General features: G+C 41.0%; 1 protein-coding gene across 4 annotated transcripts in view; it reads right to left on the reverse strand.

Moving 5' to 3' along the window:
• The window catches only part of Prkn (parkin RBR E3 ubiquitin protein ligase), a 1202830-nt gene that overhangs the window by 630421 nt on the left and 548149 nt on the right, over window positions 1-24260 (reverse strand). The gene's annotated exons all lie outside the window — the stretch shown is intronic.

Here is a 24260-nt window from a genome sequence, read left to right on the forward strand (position 1 = left end):
CACAATCTTCCATCCTCCAGTACCTTCCGCATCAGCCAATGTCTAGACCCAGCCAGGCATCAGTTTTCTTACGAACATGGCCAGCTAATAACAGGTAAACAGGGAGCTAGGTGCAGCCTCCAGAGTTGGAGACAGGCACACTCCAATCTTCGGTATGCCCCAAAGCAGCTGATGGTACTGCCCTAACTAAAACTGTTAGGTTTCTCCTTCGCAGCATCGGGTCAGATTCATTTCAACATCGTGCCTGGAGGACAGCATCTCGGAGCTGGCAGAGATCACCCGTGATGTCACTTTCTACCCACCCACATTTGATACAATTTCCTTACAATATCAGAGAGCAGGAGGCTAGTTTCTGCTACCCTTACAGATCTTGGAATGTGGATTTAAAAGTTCGGGTCTTTGTCCTTTCATTTATATTGTATCATTAGGAATGCATTTAGGGATTCCAAATGAGCAACGTGGTGATTTACGCATGTTCCACCTACGTTTTCCCACAAGAATAAAAGCAATCAGTGCAGATGTGTTACTGTGTGTGCCAACCGAGGGCTCTGCCTTTACACTCCCTTTTACCCCTCCCACTGAATGCCATCTGCCTGAGACCCGCCCTCGCGGGGTGAGCATTGGTCAGCCAGGCACTGCAGACGCATTTAGTCTGTTTGTTTGTCCGGTACTCTACAGGAGAAGGGGAGGGGCTCACCACAACACCTTGCAAAGCAGGTGTTGTCAAAATAAAAAAATAGCACAGGAAGATAAATAACTGAAAAACAGAAAAACAATATCCAAATTGGAAGTTTTGAAAAGATCAGTAAAATAGATGAACTTTTCATAAGTCTGAGAATAGAGGTAAGACAAACAAAAAAATCAAGTCTGAGAGAAGAAATAACTGGAGAAGTCAGGGGGTGTAGAGTAATTCTTGTCAATATTTCTGATGATATACCAAATATGGTGCTAGAAAAAAGAGAATAGCAAAAGAAGAACATTAAGTCAATATTACAGAAAAGAAAATTATTTAAGAAATTGAGCGATAATTTTATTATTATTTTATTCTTTTTTCAGTTGTAATAGGTCTTTTATATTATATTTTTATTAATTTTAAATTTAAAAATATTTTTATCATATTCCCTTCCTTCCCAAAGTCCTTACAGACCTATGCAAAGAATTTTATAATTGACCTCCACCAAACTTCCACTGAACAAGACAATTCCTTTCTACTTTTTAAAAAAATGGTTTCTCATTTTGTTTTACTAATTTCCAAATGAAACAAGAGCAATTAAAGAAAACAAATCTATCATTCTATTTTACTTAGGAACAGGCATGATATCCTGATTTCAGTCATTTTCCCACCATCAAGTAAGCTTACTCCAAGAATGTAGAGATGGTTTAACAGCTTACAAATCCCTAACACTGCAGCAGAACATGTGGATAAAGCAAGGGAGAGATCATTCCCTGTCCTCTATCACCTCATGCAAATCTAAAAAAAAAAAAGAAAAACCAAAAGAATAAAGTGGCATGGAGGAGAAGAGACAGGGTGGAAGGCCCTGCACACAGGGGAGGCTGGGGTTCTCTCACACCAGGCAGAACCAGCCTCCTCCTCCACCCACTGCCTCCACCTGCTCAGCCTGCTGCCATTACTCCCCCGTCTTGCCCTGAGACTGTCAGAAAGGACTGTGGAATTCCAGAATAGGTTTCCAACATGTGGGCATAATAGAAAAGTGAGACAGCCTGTGACTGTATCGCTGCAAAAACAAAAGTACCCCCAAAGTGAAACAACACAAAATAAAAACTCAGGGGGTGGAAGGCACAGAAATAAAAGTTCCTCCATCTCCACTATCCCAGAGATAGAGGAAGGACAGAGATGAAAGCAAGGAAAGATATAACTTGACTGATGGAGCCATTATAGGGTTAGCAGAAACCTGGCTCTAGAGAAATCCCCAGGAATACACAAGGCTGACTCCAGCTAAGACCCTAAGCAATAGAGGGGGCCTGATCTTGATTTACCCTGTGGTCAGACTGATGGATATCTTAAATATCACCATAGAACCTTCACCCAGTAACTGATGGAAACAGAGGCAGAGACCCGCATTAGAGCACTGGACTGAGCTGCCAAAGTCCAGGTGAAGAGTGGGAGGAATGAGAATATGAGCAAAGAGGTCAAGACCATGATGGGTTCATTCACTGAAACAGTCTACCTAAGCTAATGGGAGCTCACCAACTCCAGCCAGACTGGGAAGAAACAAGCATAGGACCAAATTAGTCCCTATGAATGTGGTGACAGTTGTATGACTGGGGCAAACTGAGTGGCCACTGGTAGTGGCACCAGGATTTATCTCTACTACATGTACTGGCTTTTTGGGAACCTATTCTCTTTGGAATACCTTGCTCAGCCTAGATATTTAGAGAGGGCCTCAGACCTTCTGCAAAGCAATGTGCCTTACCTTATCTGAGGATTGGAGGGGTGGGGTGGGAGGGTATATGTAGGGAATGGGAGGAGGGGAGTGGGAACCTGGATTGGTATTTTTTTAATTTAATAAATTTAAAAAAACTGAAAAAAGAAATAAAATTTCAACAAAATAAACAAGGATGAAGGAAAAAGTACCCCATAAAAAAGCAACAAGTATATCTTAGAACAAGGAGTCAAAGCCCATGAAAAATTCCATCAAGAAATTCAACAGGTGCTATGATAACGATTAGAGGAGGACAAACACAGCCATAGATTATACAATTAGCATCATGGCATGTACTCCTTCCATGGAGAAGAAAAACGAAACTCAACTTTGAGAAAAACAAAGCTGTAAAAAAAAAAGTATATATCTGAATTACATGTGAAGCAAAATCAAACACAGTGGGATGATAAGCACCTACTACTCTTCTTAACTCAGATTTTAGGGGCATAAGTATGACTGTAGAAATTATAGAATATAATTCCTCCCCTGTGGATTCAATCATGGAATATATCTGATATGCAGTAATGGTGTTGGAATATATTTGATATGCAGTAATTGTGTTTTATTATAGAAGTTCCAAAGTGTATTATGAGGGAGCATCATGGAAAGCATGGAACACATGAGTAAGTTGGATACTATTTTACAGACTCCATCAGCAGATGTGACAGCATGCGCTCCCAGTGGAGGACTAAACTCTCTGGGTAAACCAGTTCCTCTTTAGAAAATGACTACCTAGCAGACCAAACAAATTGCTCTGGAGAAACAGACAATGAAGCTCCTATCTAGACAGTGCACTCTATCACATGCTGAACAATCTGAAAAGAGGCTATGAGATTAAATCAACTCACTGGAATCTTCAGAACGCTAGAGCCTTTGCTTCCTTCATTCCCCCAGAACACAAGAGATATGAGTGAGTGGAGCCACCGTTCATTTTCAAGTCGGCAGTGTGTGTGAGTGAGTTAGTGATTGTGAGTGTGTTAGTGTGTGTGAGTTATGAGTGTATGTGAATGTGTTAGTGTGCTTATGAATGTGTGAGTGTGTATGAGTAGATACGAGTGTGTGTGAGAGTGTATGCATTTTAGTGAGTGCGTTAGTGTGTGTGAGTGTGTATGTGCTAGAGTATGCTAATGTGGGTGTGAGTATATGTGTGAGTGAGTGTGTGTGTGAGTGTGTGTAAGTGAATGTGTGAGTGTATGGACGTGAGTGTGTATGTGTGTGTGGGTTATGGACATCATATAAAGTTGACGAGTCAGCTGCCTTCTTCTTTGCTGGTGATTATCCTCAAGAGAAGAAAGTAACGTATGACAGTGAGCAACTCCGGGACACAGAGTTTGCAAGGTAACAGATTGTATCTTCTGATGTTTTCATTTTATGGGAAACAAACAAACAAACAAACAAAACAAGCAAGTTCTGTTCCTTCCATTCTTAAACATTTATTTATGAAGCAGCACAAGGTGTTGAAACAATCTGACCCTTTCAACTCTCCTGAATTCTGTTTTTAAAAATATGTAGAAAAACACTGCCCTAATTTACACATGAAATATTTGTTTTACTAAGGGCCAGTTCAGCATTCTGTCCTGATTTCCTCTGAGGCAACGAATGCACAAATTATGGGAGATTTGCATAAGACAATATTTTGACAGCACAAAGTAATTTTTGAGAGTTCGCAGGAAAGAACTCTATAGTGTTACAGATCCCTTCATCTTTTCCCTCTCTCTTTCCTGGGTTTCTGACCGTGCCCTGGGGCAGAATTGGAGGCTTTTTCAAAGTTAATCAGGATGCTTGTGCCATGGCCTTGGCTGGAAAGGCGGCAGGAGGCTATGAGGTAGTTCAGCTTTTGCTGTTCAATTCTTACTGTTCATTCTCCACAGTATTCTGAGTGGGAAGACAACTCATACTGGTGCTCTAAATTACCTGGCCTTTGTTCTTCTGACTTGCACAGGTATCAATATTTCTGAGGGTATGCATTTTGTGTGGTCCGAGAGGACACCTCAGAGATTCACAGAGCTTTAGAAGATAACATAGGGGTGGCCTTTTCACTCTAGGGATTTCACGCCACCCCTTGTCAAGTAAGGGTCCTGAAGTAGGCACATAGTTTCCTGCTTAAATAGACGAAGGCATTGTGTGGAACTATTTTAAAGAGCAACTAAATACTATTTTAAGTGAGACAGAACACAAGCCTATGATTCTGAATGAAGAGAAAGATACAACAAAGCAGGGAGCTTTATGGAGAGAGGTGCCTGGCTGTGCAAGCAGCTGCTGCTGCTGCTGCTGGTCACTAAGGACTTAGTGCATTGTTGTCATAGTTTCTATTTTCCAGTTACTAAAGCCAGGTGTAGTAATTGGAGCGGCGGGGCTGCGTTCCCAGCACCCTGGCCACCTGCACGGCTAGCTTATGCCCCGAAATAACAACACACAAACTGTATTCATTTAAAGACTGCTTGGCCCATTCTCTTCTAGGCTAATTCTCACATATTAATTTAGCCCATTCCTAATCATCTGTGTGTAGCACCCCAAGGTGCGCTTACCGGGGAGATTCTAGCCTAGTCCATCCTGGGTCAGAGCTTCATCCCGGGAGCAGGGCATGGCGTCTCTCTCAGGTGTCTGCTCCAGAGAGAAGTGCTGTCGAGACTCTGACCTCACTTCCTCTTCCTCCCAGCGTTCTGTTCTGTTTACTCCTCCCACCTATCCTCTAACCAATAAAATGGGCCAGGGCAGTTCCTTTATTAGCCAATGACCTTCCTCCATCATTTCCCCTTTTTTGATTTAAACAAAAAAAAAGCTTTAACATAGCAAAATTACATATAACAAAACAGTTATCAAGTAAAAGTTACAATAATCTTTATCATAACTAAGGAAAACTATAACTATAACTATTCTTAACTCCATCAAAGACTCCAGAAAGATACAATACTACCTAAGCAAACAAGAAAAAAGCAACTTTTAAAACTCTAGAAATGACAGAGACATCTCGCTGCCTGGACAGTCACCCAAAGTTCTTTTGTACCATTGGGGCATCCATCTTCAGCCTTCAGGCCCATGGTATCCAGCAGACATTTCCATAAAGCAGGAAAATTCAAAGTCAGTTCAGTCACTATCTGTTGTGTCCTGCAGAATGTCTCGCAGACTCTTTCATGAATCAGAAACCCCGAAAGATCATCTCACCTTAGGCAAGTTCAGTAGTCCTCTCTCTGTGGGTTCTCTGTGTCCAGTTTATGCAATAGTCCAGGCAAGAGCAGTTTCTTGCCCAAATGGCTATCAAACTCCATAAGGTGCCTCTTCGATGCCCATCTTCCTCTTGAAGTACATTGGTGCTGCCAGGAGCAGAGTGTCTCATTGTCATGAAAAGTCCTCAGTTATTAAAACATTAAATGTCCTATTCTGTAATCTTTGAAAGACATGAAGAATGTCTATCTAAAATATATCTCTATATATCTAGAAAATCTAACTAACATGACTACAAGCTTTACTATTATCGATGATTCTCCATTAACAACCTATATTTCTTAATTATACAGTACATATTTAAATGAACTACACAATCAAAATACCTTAATCAAAATCAGAAACACTTATACATATAACAAAATTGACCTTAAATCTCTATCAAAAAAGCAAAATCTATACTAATGCAAATTATTCATATCTATATCATATCCCCCTTTAAATGTAAAAGGATGTTTATAAACCATATTTGGGAACATGGGTGCAGTTTTTTCTCTCCAAACTGCTTCTTGCTGAATGGGGGCGTCGTTAATTAGGTCTTTCACGGTATAACCTGTGTGTTAGCTTTATCTCAGTTGTCAGTTGAGCGAAGCAATTTTTTGAAGGCGTTCACACCAACCCTTCAGGAGGGCGTGGTCCATCATACCAAATCAGAATAGAAGAAATGAACAGCGTCTCATCCTCTGTGAAAACAAAATAAGAAACTCCTTTCCAAAGCATCATGTCCTTAGGTCCAAATTTCAAATTCAAGTCATCAAAATATCTATGTTGGATTAGCTCAGCAGCATTTATAAATAAATATCTTTTAGTAGCTTTTGCTCTTTCCTCAGCATTCAAACAATTCAAAGAGAGCATAATAGCATACAGTATCAAAATTTTCTGTGTATTTTCCATCTTTGTGCAGCTTTGTTTTAACCTCTATTTAGTTTATTTTTACTTTTAACTTTTTGCTTTTTGAGATAGGTTCTCTGTATCTTTGACCTGAAGTAACTCTGTAGACCAGGCTGTCTTTGAACTCTCAGAGATCCGCCTGTCTCTGCCTCCCAGGCATTCGGGATTAAAGGTGTATGCTACTACACCTTGAACTCACAGAGATCTGTTTGTCTCTGCCTTCTAGGCACTGGGATTAAAGGCGTGTGCTACCACACACAACAACTCTCTTCCTTTTTTTTTGTTTTTTACTTTAAGAACTTCAACTTTTAGTCTGCATATATTTTTAACACACTGTAAACCATTTAAACATTTTCTTTGTCTTTGAATCTCTCTTTACTGTATATCTCTCTTTTTCTGACCACACGAGTCTTTAATTTACCAAGCAATATCAGTAGGATTAAAGGCGTGGCTTTGCCGGCTGGATCCAGCCCATTCCTTAGCTTTCTAGCCTCATGGCTGAGGTACTGGCTGTAGCCAGCAAGCGAGCTTCAGCAGCCTGTGCTTGCAAACCGCACAAACCGCCTGCATAAAAGAGTCAGAGTTTGCCCTGGCAGGACAGCCCAGAAAGCCGGCATTTTTAAATGGCGCAGCTTTTTTCCTGCTACGGCTGAAAACCGAAAAGCATGCGTTCAGCTTTTCGTCAACACCGTTTAAGTGTTTCGTGGCAGGACCTCTTAATGAGCTGCAAGCTTTGCAGCTAAAGCTGAGTCAGGAAGCCTCTCTTAGATGAAAGTGCATGCTTGCCTCTAACAAGCAGAGCAGACCCGAGAACACAGCGAGTCTAGTTGCCATCAAACAAATCGGAGCACTTTACTCCAAATGCTCTATTCAAAAGCTCTGTCTCCCTCAGGAGCCAGACAGAGATCGCAATGGCAGCACAGCCCCAGGAAGTGGCGTTTTAAAATGACACAGCGTTTTTTTTCTGTTACTGTTGCCGAATCAGGAAATCTTTCTACAGCACGCCACCAACAAACAGCAAAAATCTGTGTTAAACTCTCTCTCCCTTATTTTTAAGCTTTCTCAGGTTTTTTAAGTGGATTTAGTCCATCACCTGGGGCACCATATGAAGTAATAAGGGCAGCGGCGGGGCTGCGTCCCCAACACCCCAGCCGCCTGCCCGGCTAGCTTATGCCCCGAAATAATTACACGGACACTGTATTCTTTTAAACACTGCTTGGCCCTTTAGCCCTAGCCCTTACTGGCTAATTCTGGTATCCCGATCAACCCATCTCTAATAATCGGTGAGCACCGGTCTTACCGGGAAAGGTTCAGCATGTCTAACCTGGCGGCTTGCTTCATGGCGTGTGTCTGCCCAGGAGCCGGGAGCATGGCGTCTCTCTCAGGCATCTGCTCCCAGGAGAGCAGAGCTGTGGAGTCTCTGACCTCACTTCCTCTTCCTCCCAGCGTTCTGTTCTGTTTACTCCTCCCACCTATCCTCTAACCAATAAAATGGGTCAGGGCAGTTCCTTTATTAGCCAATGACCTTCCTCCATCAGCCAAGCTTTAGGCAATTATGTGTGAGGCTAAAGGCAGATCTACACAGATGTTTTTATAAACACACACGAATTCCTGAGCCAGGGAATCTTGTCCAATCTCCCCATATAAATTTCCCAGTCCTGGTTCTCAATCTACTCAAAGAAAATGCTGTTTTTTCACCCTGAGTCTAATTTAAGTCCCACAATAGCCTAACTCTAACCCCAAAGCTTGTGAAGGAAGAGAGAGATAAAAGGAGGGAAGATAATGATAATATATACAGGTGTAGAAAGAAAAAGCAGGGCAGACTGACTCGTGCTAAGGTGTCCGGAAAGCAAAGCCTGTAGGCTAGCATGCTGGCCCCTTCCCCCACTTCTATTTAGTCCACACTTTCAGCCCACTGGGTGATGCTACCCATACTCAGTGAAGATTCTCTTTCATACCCACATGAAACATCCTCTGGAAACACCCTGAGAAACATATCCAGAGGAGTGCTTTATGAATCTTCTAGGTACTTCTTAAACCAATCAACCATAGCATTGATACCATCGTCATTACATTCAACCAACCACAGGGTTGATACCAACATCATTACACCAAAAATTGGGCATTATTCAACCAAACATAGAGCTGATACCATCATAATTACATCAGAGATTGGGGATTATTCAACCAATCACAGACCTGATATTATTGCTATTACATCGGCGATTAGGTGTTATTTGAGACTGGAAAGTTGTATGATATCCCCACATTTAAACCAAGCACGATTCTCTCGTCAAAGTCAGATAGCATCACACAGACCATTATGTGCTGTGACTCATGCACCAACACTGTCTAGAAACCATTCCATAACCTGTATGTTCTAAACAGTATTCTAGGTTAGTTATTTCCTAATCCTCTGTCTACCATAAGATAGACAAATGGATTAAAGTGTTGATGTTTTTAGTGATGTGGTTTCTAGGAGTAAATAAAGATGTTAGTAGCAATGTACTCCCCTAAAGTTAGATTCCAGTGCACATGAAACATGATGAGCCTAAACTATCTAGGACAATAAAGAGAGGGTACCCAAAGAATAATACTACATAGCAAAACCATGTGACAGCTGGATAGCCATTAGTGACTTCTATAGATGACTGGGCGCTATAGCAACAGTGCAAAACAAATACTGTCAGTGAGTCAATGCTAAGACCATCAAATGCGTATTTATGAGAGCAACATCCACTTCAGAGTCACGTGTGGCAATGGAAGAGAATGAGATGACCACATTACACACACACACTCCCGGTGGGGTTTTGTATTGGACAGCTTCTTTACATAAAACCTTTACTCCTGAGCAGTAAACATTTAAAGGACAACATTTTGAAAACACAAATGCAATAGCGTGCTAACAGATTTGGTAGGACTAGGAATGGATCTCGAAAGACGGCTGGAGAATGGGATATCTGCAGTCTCAAAGCAGCATGCCGGTGCTTCTGCTGTCAACTTTATGAGGGCCAGTCCTCCTTCACACACAGACTGCAGACCTACTCAAACAGGAAACTCGCCGAATCACAGATGTCACGGGCTGACCTGACACCATGCGACTGCTGATGTGATGTGACATGAAGCATGCTCCACTTGAGAAATGCTCTTGCCAGACATTTAAACTGAATATAAATGTGAGCGGAAATATGGGGAGAAATCCATATTGCAGACTTTCTAAAAGACAACTGGCCTGGAGTCCTAAAAATGTCAGGTCAAGAAAGATAGAAGGTGCCTAGAAGTAGTTTTAGATTAGAGTCAAGACACATGGTGTGAGCTGACGTGAGCAGACAGACAAATGACAAGGACGGCCTTGTATCATCCTGAATAAGGAAAAGAGAAGTCCCACAAAGGACCTCTGGGGACAACTGTAGTCTGCGGCTATGTGCACATACATGGCTGTACTTTAGATATTGCCATTGAATCAATGTTGAGTCCACTGTATGCCAAGAAAAGATAAAGCGGCTGGCAGAGACATCAAAGACACATGGCAATGCTAGGAGGAAAATGGCTAGAAACCTGCTAATTTATCTCTAGTAAGTAAATCAGGTAAGTAACTCACACTCATATACATGCACACACACACTTAGACACTATACCTACACACATATGTAGTAGACATACACATATATACAGACATACACAAATACATACATTCATATATCTGTACACACATAGGTGTACACACACATACAGAATAATACACACACTCATATACTCCTTTATGTGTTGTGGGATCTGTGGGAACCAGAACTGAAAAAGGAAAGAAAATGAGACAAAATATAGAGAAAAGGTGAATCTAGTTGAGATATGACATTAGTTTTGCTTATTTTTCCAAATTTCTTTTGCTTTATATTTCCAAAATGGGGGGAGGAAGAGAGAAAGACTTCGCTGGGTGGAAGGCAAAAAGACAAACCCTCAAGTCCACTAGTAGAATTCTGGTAGCCACTTGCAATACAGCAAGCCCCTGATGAAGTTGACTTCTGTACTCAGAGCCCTCCACAACCACTGTTATCCTCAGCAGAAGTGGACGCCAGTCCCTTTCTAATACTTCTGAAAATGGGGCTCCAGGGATGGAGAACAAAAGAAGCTGCTATCCTCATCCAGAATCATCCAGAACCTCCAGAGCCAAGACAGCAGAGACCTCTGAATGCAAGCCAGTCTTCTCACTTTTAAACCAAACTGTGTACCTCAGCCTGGCACCTTCAATATCTTCACTGTATATTGCTAACATGAAGCATCTTTTTACAGTGGAGAATTTGGATGAACGTGAGGTAGAAACTTGAATGTCATCTGCAGCATCAAATAACATGGCACTGCAAACCGACTTATAAACCCACCCTCATGCTGCAGGCTGTGGTGATGATCTGATGCAAATCTCTTCATGAGGAAAACAAAATGTCAGCCCAGTATTTCTGGAGGATTTGCTACAGAAAACTTTGAGCATGTCAACAGCTGAACAGTAAAATATTTTCACATGTAAAAGCTATTTTATATCATTCTTGATGGTTCTCCTTTAAGTGGTATGTACACCAATGATAAAATACCAGTATTTAGCAACAAAGGGATTTATTGCCTTTGCCATCCACTGTACCCATCATCCCCGCCATTACTAAGAGAGGAAAGTTATTGGCTCTTTAGCCCTTTTGGGCTCAACCATAAAAATCATGCGGACAGAAACTAGGTTTTATATCTCATTTCGTATGATAATGTGCATATATTTTCCTCTCAAAAAGATAACTGATTCCATGCTTTAAAATAAATGAAATAGGAGCTAGAAAGATGGCTCAGTGGTTAAGGACCTGGCTTCTTTTGCAAAAGGATCAGGGTTTGGTCATCAAGCTCATGTGGTGGTTCACAAGTGTCCTTAACACCAGTTAGAGAGAATCCTCATCTAGCCTCTGCAGGACCATGCATGCACATGGTATGTGTATATACATGGAGACACCCATACACACAGAACAAAAATAAAGACACATTTTTAAAAAGTTCTATATTCCAAAAACCTAAAATTATATGAACACCATAGAACTTTTGAAAAGCAATCTAGCATCTTTATATAAAAGGATGGGATAACTATTCTTTAGGAGACTGGCCTCCCTACATTAGGCCATATGAAATGCCATGTCTTTGTCAAGCAGGAACTACACTTAGAGACACACAATTTAAAAGAAAAGCTTAAATGTAATTTAAAAGAAGTGTGAAAGCCATCAAGCATTGTCGCCGTCTGCTCGGCACGCTAGACACGTGACCACGGAGCAAGCTGGGAATGATGTGTTCACAACCACGTTTTCAGTAGATGGCGATGGCTCCTTTCTGATAAAGTCATATTACAACCAGATGAGAATTTATATAGTTAAACAAGACGCTCAAAGACAATCTTTGTAAGTATCTCATATCAGTTAAGGTATCCCCTGCCTTTTAAACAGGAATACGTCACCATGACCAGTGGAGGGTGAGGTGAAGTCCAGCGTGGTAAGATTTGGTGTGTGTGTGTGTGTGTGTGTGTGTTCACCAAATTGTGATTCACATTTGTGAATCAACAGCTATTTCTTTCCCTTAAGAATATTAGATATTTTGACACACTACTGTAGTAACTGATGTGTTATTCATTATCAAATAAGAATTTCAGATGTTTTCCAAGGGTTACATGAGAAAAGATTTGGAGAAAAGGCAAGCTTGACTGAAGTCGATGTTTCTCTCAAGCTGTGGTCTTGAGTGGTCAGTGGATCATAGAGACCCATGAAAGATCAGGAAGAGTCCCAGGTAGGCCTGAAGCTTCTGTATAGGGATAAGTCCTGTCCCGTAGGGGGCATGTTCGCCTCGGGCTAATGTTTGCCTATAAATTTGGCAAGTGTGTTCCAAGCCGCTGCTTCTGCTTTCCTGGTCTTCGCAGGAACGGTGGTTCTGTAAGTCTATTTCGCCATTAAAGCTGTATATATATTTTTACAATCTGTCTGCATTCATTTACGCCATTACATTTTGGCATCCAACATCGGGCTATTTTGCCCCCGACTCAAGCGGGTAGCCCGCTAGCTAACATAGCACCCTCCTGGGTGCTGTTTTTTAGTTCGTGACTTGGGACCCAGTGCCGAGTCCGAGACACACTCGGCCACACAGGCCCATTCTGCCTGCCTTGGCTAAGTTTGCAGCGGAACCTCACTGCCTGAATTAGCAGAAGCTCAAGTACCTGCGGTTTTGCAACAAAAGCTGCCACAGCGGCAGATTTGGTCTGATACAAAGTGACTTGGCCAGGCGGTGGTGGCACACGCCTTTGACACCAGCACTTGGGAGACAGAGGCAGGCGGATCTCTGTGAGTTCAAGGCCGGCCTGGTCTACAAGAGCTAGTTTTAGGACAGGCTCCAAAAACACAGAGACCACCACTGGCAGGAACCGATCATTGCAGGTAAAAATTTTTTCTTTTATAAATAAAATGTCTGAACACGTTACTGTTCAAGAATTTAACATTTTTTTAATTGTACCATGTGGGAGATTTTACAAGAGGTGTCTATCACCCCACATCTATGGATCCTTCTGGGATTCATAGTTTTCATTGGCACTAAATGGTTTGATAATAGAAATATGATAAAGTCTTTACGAGACGAATCCAGGATTCTTAAGGCAGAGATTGAATGCTTAAAAACAATTGAGAATGACAACAATCTTCTCAGGAATCAGTTTGAAGTTCTCCAGGCTGATGTTAAGGAGAAATTCATTACTATGGAAGAGGGAACAGCTGATTTGGATCGAAAGCTTCAGTCCCTTTCTGTAGGAACTGAAACATTAGTGGCTGATATCAAGGAGAAAATCATTACTATGGAAGAGGGAACAGCTGATTTGGATGGTAAACTTTGGTCCCTTTCTGTAGGAAATAAAACATTAACTGAGAGAATCAAAACTGCTGAATGTGACAATCGGATTTTGTCTAAAGCTTATGACAGATTGACGGAAAGATTGTCAATACAAGAAGGCACGGTTTATGCCAAAAAAATTATATCCAAAGATGAGATGTTATCTCTAACGGACAAACTTCATACTTTAGAATCCTCAATGAAGGCTTTGGAACATAATTCTGGAAAGGAGATTCAGACATTGGAGAAGGCAATGGTGAATAGAATTGAAAAGACTGAGGAATTTCTAAATTCTGATGAAGAAGAGCAAAGGGTAGAAAGGCAAATTTTAACTACATCTGTGGGTAAATCTCTCCAGGACAATTTCCACAAAGCTCTACCTACAGCTCTACCTGCCTTTCCAGTAATAACAACAGAGAAGGTGATTGGTTCCAGAAACCCTAGGGTCATCAAGGAGGATACATGGGAGCCTGTCCATATGAATGATCTCAAGGAAATAAAACAGGCTGTCATGACTTTTGGGATGCATGCCTCTTTTGTTAAAGAGATGTTAAGATCTTGGGCCAGGACATTTAGAGCAACCCCCTCGGACTGGCTCCAGCTGAGCTCTGCGGTCCTTGAGAGTGGACCGCAATTGAAATGGAAATGCTTATTCAGGCAAGAGGCTAGACTTAGAACAGCAGGAAAAATTGAAGGGAATTGACATTTCCCTAGATAAAATTCTAGGTGAAGGGCTCTTTTCCGAACCTCAGGAACAAGCTAATTTGGATGAAAACACACTCTCCATGTGTACTACAGCAGCCTTAAGGGCTTGGGACAGGGTACAAGACCCAGGACAGAGAATGGAATCATTTGTCAGAGTTAAACAGGGTCAGAGAGAACCCTTTAGTGACTTTATACAAAGACTAACTAAGGCTGTACAAATAGGATATCTGACCCAGAAGCAAGATGTATAATGATTGAGTCTTTGGCTTATGAAAATGCAAATGTGGAATGCAAAAGGATTTTGGGGCCTTTAAAGCTCAGATCAGCGCCCTTGGAAGAATGGGTCTTGCATACACTCAATGTTGATACATTTGATTATGGCACTGAAGCATGGGTAGAAGAAGCAATTTCCAATGGTAAAAGGAGACACCAGAATACCAAATGTTTTAATTGTGGCAAAAAGGGTCATATGAAAAGGAATTGTAAACAATGGATTTTCAGAAATAATAATAATCATAATAATGCAATTTTCAGAAATAATAATAATAATAATGATGAATCTTCTAGAAATAACAGAAATAAGAGGACTCAGCCTTCAGGTTTATGTAGAAGATGTGGAAAAGGCAGACATTGGACGAATGAATGCAGGTCTACAAGAGATAGACAAGGCAACCTGATAATGATGGGAAACGTGAAGGGGGGGCTCACAGGCACCCATGGCAAACATGGTTCAGTCATTTCCAGTTTCTGCAGAGAACGTGCCTCGTCAGGACAATTAGTAAGCCCCATGCCTACTGTTACAAGCAATAATGATCAGAAAGATAAGATACGTGTGTTTTGGCAAACTTCTATAAATGATCAAAGACCTAAACTGAGAGTGTGTGTAAATGGTGTTTTTATTACTGGCCTGCTGGACACAGGTGCTGAGGTAAGTATCATTACCCCAGAATCTTGGCATTCGTATTGGCCTGGGAATTGGAATCCTATCTCGAGTAAGGCAGAGCACGAGATGGGTTGAATGTATAGGGCCAGAGGGACAAATAGGAAAATTAAGGCCATATGTAGCCAATATCGCAATGAATTTATGGGTCGTGACCTATTACAACAATGGAATACCCAAATTAACATTCCTGATACTTCTAGAGCCTATATTTCTGAGAATAATATTAAAAGACATTACAAACAGAGAAAACCGGCCATTTGGGCTGTACAAGAACAAGCAATTGATGTCCCTTCAGAGATACCAACAGCCTTGCCTCTAAAATGGTTGACTGAGAAACCAATATGGACAAAGCAATGGCCTTTAGCTGAGGAAAAGTTACAGGCTTTAGAACAGCTGGTACAAGAACAATTAGATGCTGGACATATAGAAGAATCTACCAGCCCTTGGAATTCTCCTGTATTTGTGGTTAAGAAAAAATCAGGTAAATGGAGAATGGTGACAGATCTCAGGGCCATCCACAAGGTTATTCAACCTATGGGCCCTCTGCAATATAGAATTCCTTTGCCCCCTTTATTACCAAAAGGATGGCCTCTCATAGTTGTTGATTTAATGGATTGTTTTTTCACTATGCCTTTGCAAAAAGAAGATAGAGAAAAATTTGCATTCACAGTGCCTACTTATAACAATTCTCAACCTTTGAGGAGGTACCACTGGACCGTTCTCCCCTAGGGTATGTTAAATAGCCCCTCCCTGTGCCAATATTTTGTGAACCAACCATTGCAAATAATACGCAAGAAATTTCCCAAATCTATAGTATACCATTACATGGACGACATTTTGTTATCCGATTCAAACATGGATACCTTGAACAGACTGTTTGAAGGAATAAAGATACTTTTACCTAAATGGGGATTGCAAATCGCTCCTGAAAAGATTCAGAAGGGAGATTCTGTTAATTATTTAGGTTATAAAATAGGTTTGCAAAAAATTAAGACACAAAAAGCACAAATTAGGAGAGATCACCTACAGACTCTTAATGACTTTCAAAGACTGTTAGGAGACATTTCCAGTCTACGACCAGCTATTGGAATAACACCTGATCTAATAATGCATTTGAACAAAACCTTGGATGGTGATAAAGATTTAAACAGTCCCAGAGAATTAACAGCTGAAGCAGAAAAGGAACTGACAATGATTGAGGAAAAATTACAACAGGCACATGTGGACAGGGTGAGTCCAGAGCTCGATTGTATTCTCATCATACTACCATCAAAAATTTCTCCTACAGGAATTTTAATGCAGAGAGATGATATTATTTTGGAATGGATCTTTTTACCACATAAACCAAGTAAGAAACTGAAAACTTATGTGGAAAAAGTCTCTGAGTTAATTATAAAAGGCAAGCTGAGACTTCATCAACTAGCAGGCATAGACCCAGCAGAAATTATAGTGCCTTTCACTGCTGATGAACTAAAGAAATTATGGGAAGATAATGAACCATGGCAAAGAGCTTGTGCTAATTTTTTGGGAGACATTAATAACAACTATCCAAAAAGCAAGAGGCTTAACTTCATAAAGAGAACTTCTTGGATTCTTCCTCGAATCGTCCGTGATGCTCCGATAACTGGAGCCCGTACATTCTATACTGATGCCAATAAATCAGGGAAGGCAGGTTACAAATCAGAAGACTTGGGTAAGGTGGAACAAAGTCCTTATAATTCTGTCCAGAAGGCAGAATTATATGCCATTCTTATGGTGCTAAGGGATTTTAAAGAACCTATTAATATAGTCACTGATTCACAATCGCAGAAAGAGTTATTTTACATATTGAAACTGCTGAATTTATACCTGATGATACAGAACTAACCTCATTGTTTCTCCAGGTTCAAGATTTGATCAGGAACAGGCTTTGCCCTATGTACATAACACACATCCGATCCCATACGGGTCTGCCAGGTCCTCTTGCACAAGGTAATGCAGAAATTGATCAATTATTGCTTGCTAGTGTGCTACAAGCCTCTGAATTTCATAAAAAACATCATGTTAATAGCAAAGGTTTGAAGAAAGAGTTTTCAATTACATGGCAACAAGCTAAGGAGATTGTAAAGAAATGCCCTACTTGCTCCTTCTATAACCAAACGCCACTGCCTGCAGGGGCTAATCCAAAGGGCACCCAAAGGAATGAAATCTGGCAGATGGATGTGTTCCACTTTGCAGAATTTGGCAAATTAAAATATGTTCATCACACCATTGACACTTACTCAGGCTTTCAGTGGGCAACTGCTTTAAGTTCAGAAAAAGCTGATTCAGTAATCACTCATTTATTAGAAGTCATGGCTATCATGGGTATACCTACACAAATAAAGACGGATAATTGTCCTGCTTATGTCTCTAGGAAAATGAAATGGTGTTTTGATTATTACAATATCAAGCATATTACAGGTATACCATACAATCCTACAGGTCAAGCAGTCATAGAAAGATCAAATCGAACTATAAAAGATATGTTGAACAAACAGAAAGGGGTGGAAAACACCCCCAGAAATAGGTTACATAATGCTTTGTTAACCTTGAATTTTCTCAACGCTAATGAGAAGGGAACAACGGCTGCAGAAAGACATTGGATAATGGAAAAGTCTACTGAACTAAATCAACCAGTTTATTTCAAGGATGTGCTGACCTCACAATGGAAGCCAGGAGATGTGCTGCATTGGGGAAGGGGTTTTGCTCTTATCTCCACAGGTGAGGAAATATTGTGGACACCGTCAAAATTAATAAAGGTTCGGTTTGAAGAAGAGAAGCCACTTGGAAAAGATAAATAACAATTCTTTCATAAGGATGGCGAGCATATTGATGGTAAGAAATACAGATAGGTTGGAGGCAGGGTTCTTTTCTTATCTCCACAGGAAAATACTCATCTTCAAAGAAATTAAGGGACCCTGAATATTTAATTACTGATAGATGGACACATTTTGTAAGTATTAATTTATATATATATATATATTTGTCTTATTAAACATTTCTTTATAAATATGTAGAGCTGGTTTTGAAGTTGGACTCTGGCTCAGTCCCTCTCCAATTCCAAGCCTGTTAATAAGAGAAAAACCCAGAGTTTCTGGAGTTTCTGTCCCATGTCAAGAGCCATGATATGGGACAGAAAGAAATATGAGTTTAGAAAGCATCTTTGCTTTTCTTCATATCTATCATACTTTTCATTGAATATATCTATCATGCCTTTCATTGAATATATATATATATATATATATGTGTGTGTGTGTGTGTGTGTGTGTGTGTCTATATATGTCTATATGATTAATGTTTAAGTTTTTCACAATGAACAATGAGTTTTTCCTGAAGTGACATTTGAAGTTTCCAGGAAGAAGATGGGGCCCCATAACAACAACTCCACCTGTTTGATATGACGTCATGATACTGATAGCGCTACTACAAGACCTGTTTTGGATACCAGCTGCACAAGACGATCCCAACTTCGTTAGCTGAAATGGTGCACATCTTGTACAATATTCTGGCCAGACCTCCACAAAATACTCAGAGACTATTTGCAATTTTAAAAGACATTGATCTTGAAATTTAACCATCATTTTACTTTCACAGGATCCCCCAGAAAGAACGTCGCCCCCATGACAGCTGGAAGTAATTCTAGAGGACGACGTACCTTCTCCCAGTGAAGTTTACCCCTGGGTTTAGGGACATCATTTAGGGGTTGGGAGGTTGGGGGAGGAATTTTATAAGCTCAGGGATCATTTTGAAAAAAAAAAAGAGGGACTGATGGGATAATAGATTTATAATTGTGAGTTACTGCTTTTAGACAAATATATTGGTATCGATTCTTGTATATTGATACAAAGTTAAATATACTGACTATTGTATGCATGCATGTTTCTGTCTTTGTTTAAAACATTTTTTATGTATTGACATATATTGTATTGATAAATATATATTGTATATATTTACCATATTGCAGTGTACATTTCTACCTTTGATTAAGATACTTATATAATGTTTGTGTATTGATATATATTTACCATATTGCAATGTATATTTGTACAGTGTTTATATTTAGATGTCATTATCCTCATTTGTTACACAGTTGTTTATTGCCTTAGTCTTTAAGTTAGATAGATATTGAGAATTACATAGATAGTCATTTATAATTAGACTAATCAGGTTCTCTAGATATATAGAGATTATACTCAGTATAGATAGATAATCTTCAACCTCTTCAAAGAGCTGTAGAAAATGGCCTTTAATCTAACTCAGAGTTTTGTGATAGTGAGACACTATTGCTCCTGGCAACACCGCTCTATTCCCGAGAGAATGTTGAGCACCAAAGACACTCCACCTGGAGCCTTTCTATTTGGCAGAACTGGCCTATGGGCAAAGAAATGCCCATACCTCAACCACTGACAGAGATACAGAGCGTGCATCAATGGATAAAACAGGACTGTCATAGCCTGCCAAGATAGGGTAAGATAGTTTTGAAAAGTTCCTTGCCTTTAATAATGGTATGTCAGTTATGTAAGGCCTTAGCCAAAGTTGGTTGACTCAACATTGCAAACGAGACTTTGGGTGATTGCCCAGGTAGTCAGTTGTCTCTGTCAATTGTTGCACATTTTGGATATATCTCGTTTGTTAAGTAATATTTATTCCCTTCTCAGATTATACAATTGTAGTTACTCTCTACATTATTTAGACTTCTTGAGATAGAATGTTTAGCAAAACTTTTGTTCTCAATATTGTTTGTTATATTTGTTATTTGTTATTATTGTATATAGTTGTATTTGGTTTAGTTCTGTCTTATTTAGACAAAAAGGGGAGATGTAGGGATAAGTCCCGCCCCTTAGGGTGCGTGTTCGCCTCGGGCTAATGTTTGCCTATAAATTTGGCGAGCATGCTCCCAGCCGTTGCTTCTGCTTTCCTGGTCTCCACGGGAACGGTGGTTCTGTAAGTCTATTTCGCCATTAAAGCTGTATATATATATTTACAATCTGTCTGCATTCGTTTAAGCCATTACACTTCTGTAATGATCTGAGAAAGGAGGTGCAGAGGGGACGTAACATACAGCCGTGGCTAAGTTCAAAGTGGTCTTTGTACCAACAGCACACTTAGCCGACTGTCTTATTTTGCAGTTTGAAATACGCGCTCACAAGTCCATTTTCCATGGAGATCTACAGGGTTTACTTTTAATCTCTATAAGAATCTACTTCACAATGTACAGGGCTGATACATGCCATGCCATTTGTGAACGTTATAAATAAGAATTCAGAACAAGAAGCAGCCCTCCTCATTCACCCTTCAGCAAATTTCACAACTGACACTTCATCCCTGAACAACAGCTCAGACAAACAGTCATGGGGGATAATCACAAGACATTTCAATTTACCTGATTTAACAGACTTTAAAGTCTGTTCCCAGGAAGAAAATTTGATTAACAAACTGAAGGCCAGACATGGATCTGGTGGTATGCAGCTGGCGTGACTGAAAGATTTCTAAGCAATCTACAAATAAGATATGTAAGCAACCCCTGCCTCAGCCCCCCAGATCTCACTAGGGCAGTGCAAGATATGCTGTTCATCGTCGGTCAATTTCCACATCATGAGTCTGGCAGGAAATAGACCTCAAGGAAAAGGAGATGCTGTCAGGGTTTATGTCAGACAAAGAAGGGGGCTCTACTCTTGCTCTGGTGCCTCTGTCACCGCTTCTGCCATCAGACACAGGCCAATCTGAGAGCCATTCCCGGGGTCTGAAGTCAGTGCACAGGGTGTTCATCCATTCACGGATGCATTTACGCTACACATTCAGATCGACCATAGATATGCCCTGTGCTTTCTTAAATCACCACGAGTGCAGAGATTAAACAAGCAGCTCCCGTGCAAGCCACTCACAGTACCGGTAGGTGGAGGCTAGAAAACATGGCTGGGCAGTCTATCCTCATCCAGGAACCCACCGAGATTCACACGGGTACTGAAGGAGCGCTGAGGATGGTGAAAATACAGGAGCTTAGAGTGATGTAGTGATGGCTGAAGTGCGGGTGATGTTCAGGGGCAAAACTGCATCTGAACACCAAGAGCCAAGACCAGCAGACTCCTGGGCGCGCGCACACACACACACACACACACACACACACGGCAGACACATACACACACACACACGGCAGACACACACACACACGGCAGACACACACACACGCGCACACACACACACACACACGGTAGACACACATACACACGCACACACACACACACGGCAGACACACACACACACGGTAGACACACACGCACACACACACACACGGCAGACACACACACGCGCACACACACACACACACACACACACACACGGTAGTGAAGAATTTGGGGTGATAGGTGACAGCATGCATTCTTAAGTTCCCATGGCACAGGATAGAAAGTGGAGTCATAGATCAGTGAAGGAGGTTTTATCAGACGGCCCAGTGTGGCTGGAATAATACGTATAAATGTAAATAGCCGGGAATGCGGCAATAAGTCACCGTGGCATAAACCCACTTTCCATCACAAATATAACGCCAGTCAGGGAAAAGCTCTTTAAATTTGGAACACAGAGAAGCCAAGGTTTAAAATACATAATGAAGAGTGATTTTAAATCTCTTTATGCTGAGAGGTGTCATGTATAATGGCTTTGCAAAGAGCAATTCTTGAGAAAGCCAAGTGACTTCCGATGAGAATCATACTCAGGCAGTACCCGTGTGTCCGTGGTCTACAGGCTCAGCCTGTGACCTGGGATTTGTATCCATAGACGCCCACACAGCAGCCCTTTCCTGGCACCCACAGCTGTATAGGAAAGCAATAACTGGATAAGATCATGGTTCAAAACCTGTACATCTCCAAGCCAAGTCTCCATGTGACTCCTATCCCTAAGGAGATCTCCCAATAGTCCCAATAGTTTCCATATGTCCATTCCACAATAGCTCTAGAGGTTGTTAGATCTGACTTCCCCATCCACTGCAGTTCGGTTCATCCACACTAACACTGGTATGTATGAATGAGGGCTTCATAAGGCATCCTCATGCCAGCTCTATCCTTATGCTGCCAGATATGCACAACAGTCCACACATTAGAATACACACCATGTGTAGCGAACAGTCATATAACTAAGAACAGCCGGAGTGATTGCATACCTGTTCGAACTTGATGGGCATTCTCCTTAGGGTATACAGAATACCTGAAGGTGACGACTCACACTCTAAGTGGGTATAGAGATTACACAAACACATTTTAAGATTTAGTATCAAGTGATAGGAAATATATATTAAGGATAAACATTTCTTTGCACATGATGTGCCTGTCAAACTCCCTTCTATTAATTATATTTTCCCCCATAGTTAGTAACGCTGTCAGCACTGGTCAAAGAAGCTTCTTTCTGCAGTGCACAGCAGTAAACACAGAGAGTAATAATGGGCAAGAATTGCTGAGAATTAGTGACTGCTAAACGCTCAGCCAGAAATAAGATATCTGTTACCACTCTTAATAGGAAACATCCTTGGAGAGGGTTGGTGGTGGAAAAAATGTGAGGGCGGGAGGATGGGTGGCCCGTTGTGCGACACTGCCTTCCTAGCATCATAAAAAGCCATAGTATTGTTCTTGAGTTCTCAGTAGTCCTCATTGTCCGCTATGTTCAGCAAGTCCGGTTTTATCCCATGCTTTTTCAGACCCAGGCCAGCTGGCCTTGGTGAGTTCCCGATAGAACATCCCCATTGTCTCAGTGTGTGGGTTCACCCCTCGCGGTCCTGAGTTCCTTGCTTGTGCTCTCTCTCCTTCTGCTCCTGATTTGGACCTTGAGATTTCTGTCCGGTGCTCCAATGTGGGTCTCTGTCTCTGTCTCCTTACTAGACCTGGATGGAGGTGGGCGGTCCTTGGACTTCTCACAGGTCAGGGAACCCTGATTGCTCTTCAAGCTGATGAGGGAGGGGGATTTGATTGGGGGAGGGGGAGGGAAGTGAGAGGGGGTGGCGGCCGGAGGCGGAAATCCTTAATAAATAAATAATTTTTTTTAAAAAAGCCATAGTATTCTGAAGTTCATAGCAACTTTGATGAGCGTCGCAAGACATGCACACGGTTGGGAGCACCCATGTCTTACCAGGCCCTACCTTGTTCTGAGGCTTGATGGGCAGTTAGTTGTTACTGGGAAATAAAATGACATTTTTTTTCCAACGGTAAGGGACTTTTTCACTCAGGATCCTATAAGCAACCCTATTGAACTAATTGAGTGAACCAGACAAAACAAAACAAAAATGCATGAAAACACAGAGGAAGACTACTTGGGAAGAGAAGGGATAAATAGGTATGGAAGGGAGACAAGAGAAAATAATTGGAGGGGGATTTGCATATTACATACTAGTATGAAGATGTCATAATGAAACTCATTATTATGTATGACTAATATATGGTATATATCATTTAAAATCAAAACTAGGCTTTGAGTTATTAAACTCCAGATGGTCACACCAAAAGCATTCAGTTCAGCTTATACTGTACTCCACTTCTAGCAAATGATTTCCTTGTCATCCATGAATATGAACATATTTACTTCACTTCCATAAGAAAATGGAAGCTAGAACAAGAACTCTGTCACTTAACTAGAGCCCAAGAGTAGGTGATGCATCTCAGAACAAAACAACAAACTTCTAAACTTTTCTCAGTGTCTTGGAGCTGCCTCTGAAATCCACCCTGGCATGGCAGCGAAGCCACAGAGGGACACGCTCAGGTTCTGTGTCTTATGGCCCGCGGTAATGGCTTCTTGCTTGGCTGCTTCTCTATAGTACTTGCGGAGAGTTTTTTAAAAAAATTAAAGCCCTAGATCAATTTCTCTCTCATTGGTTCATGCACTGCATTTGACCCAAAGCACATGCTGTCAAATGTTGCTGAGATGACACATGCCTACTGGTTACAGAAAACAAAAGAAACTACCCAATCAACAAGCCATACATCAAATAAAGCAAGGATGAATGTTTCCCTCTGTAAAAATAATTTTCAAGATTTGCTCACATAAAGTTGTTGACAGACCAAAGAGGGGAGAAACAAAATAAAATATCCTTCTTCTTACAACTATTACCTTTGGGACAGAATGAAGGTATACGTAACAGTGTTAATGGCAACATGAGA

This window comes from Microtus oregoni, unplaced genomic scaffold (genome assembly GCF_018167655.1).
Source record: "Microtus oregoni isolate MIOR12 unplaced genomic scaffold, Mior012 000033F_ref0000390, whole genome shotgun sequence".
NCBI lineage: Eukaryota > Metazoa > Chordata > Mammalia > Rodentia > Cricetidae > Microtus > Microtus oregoni.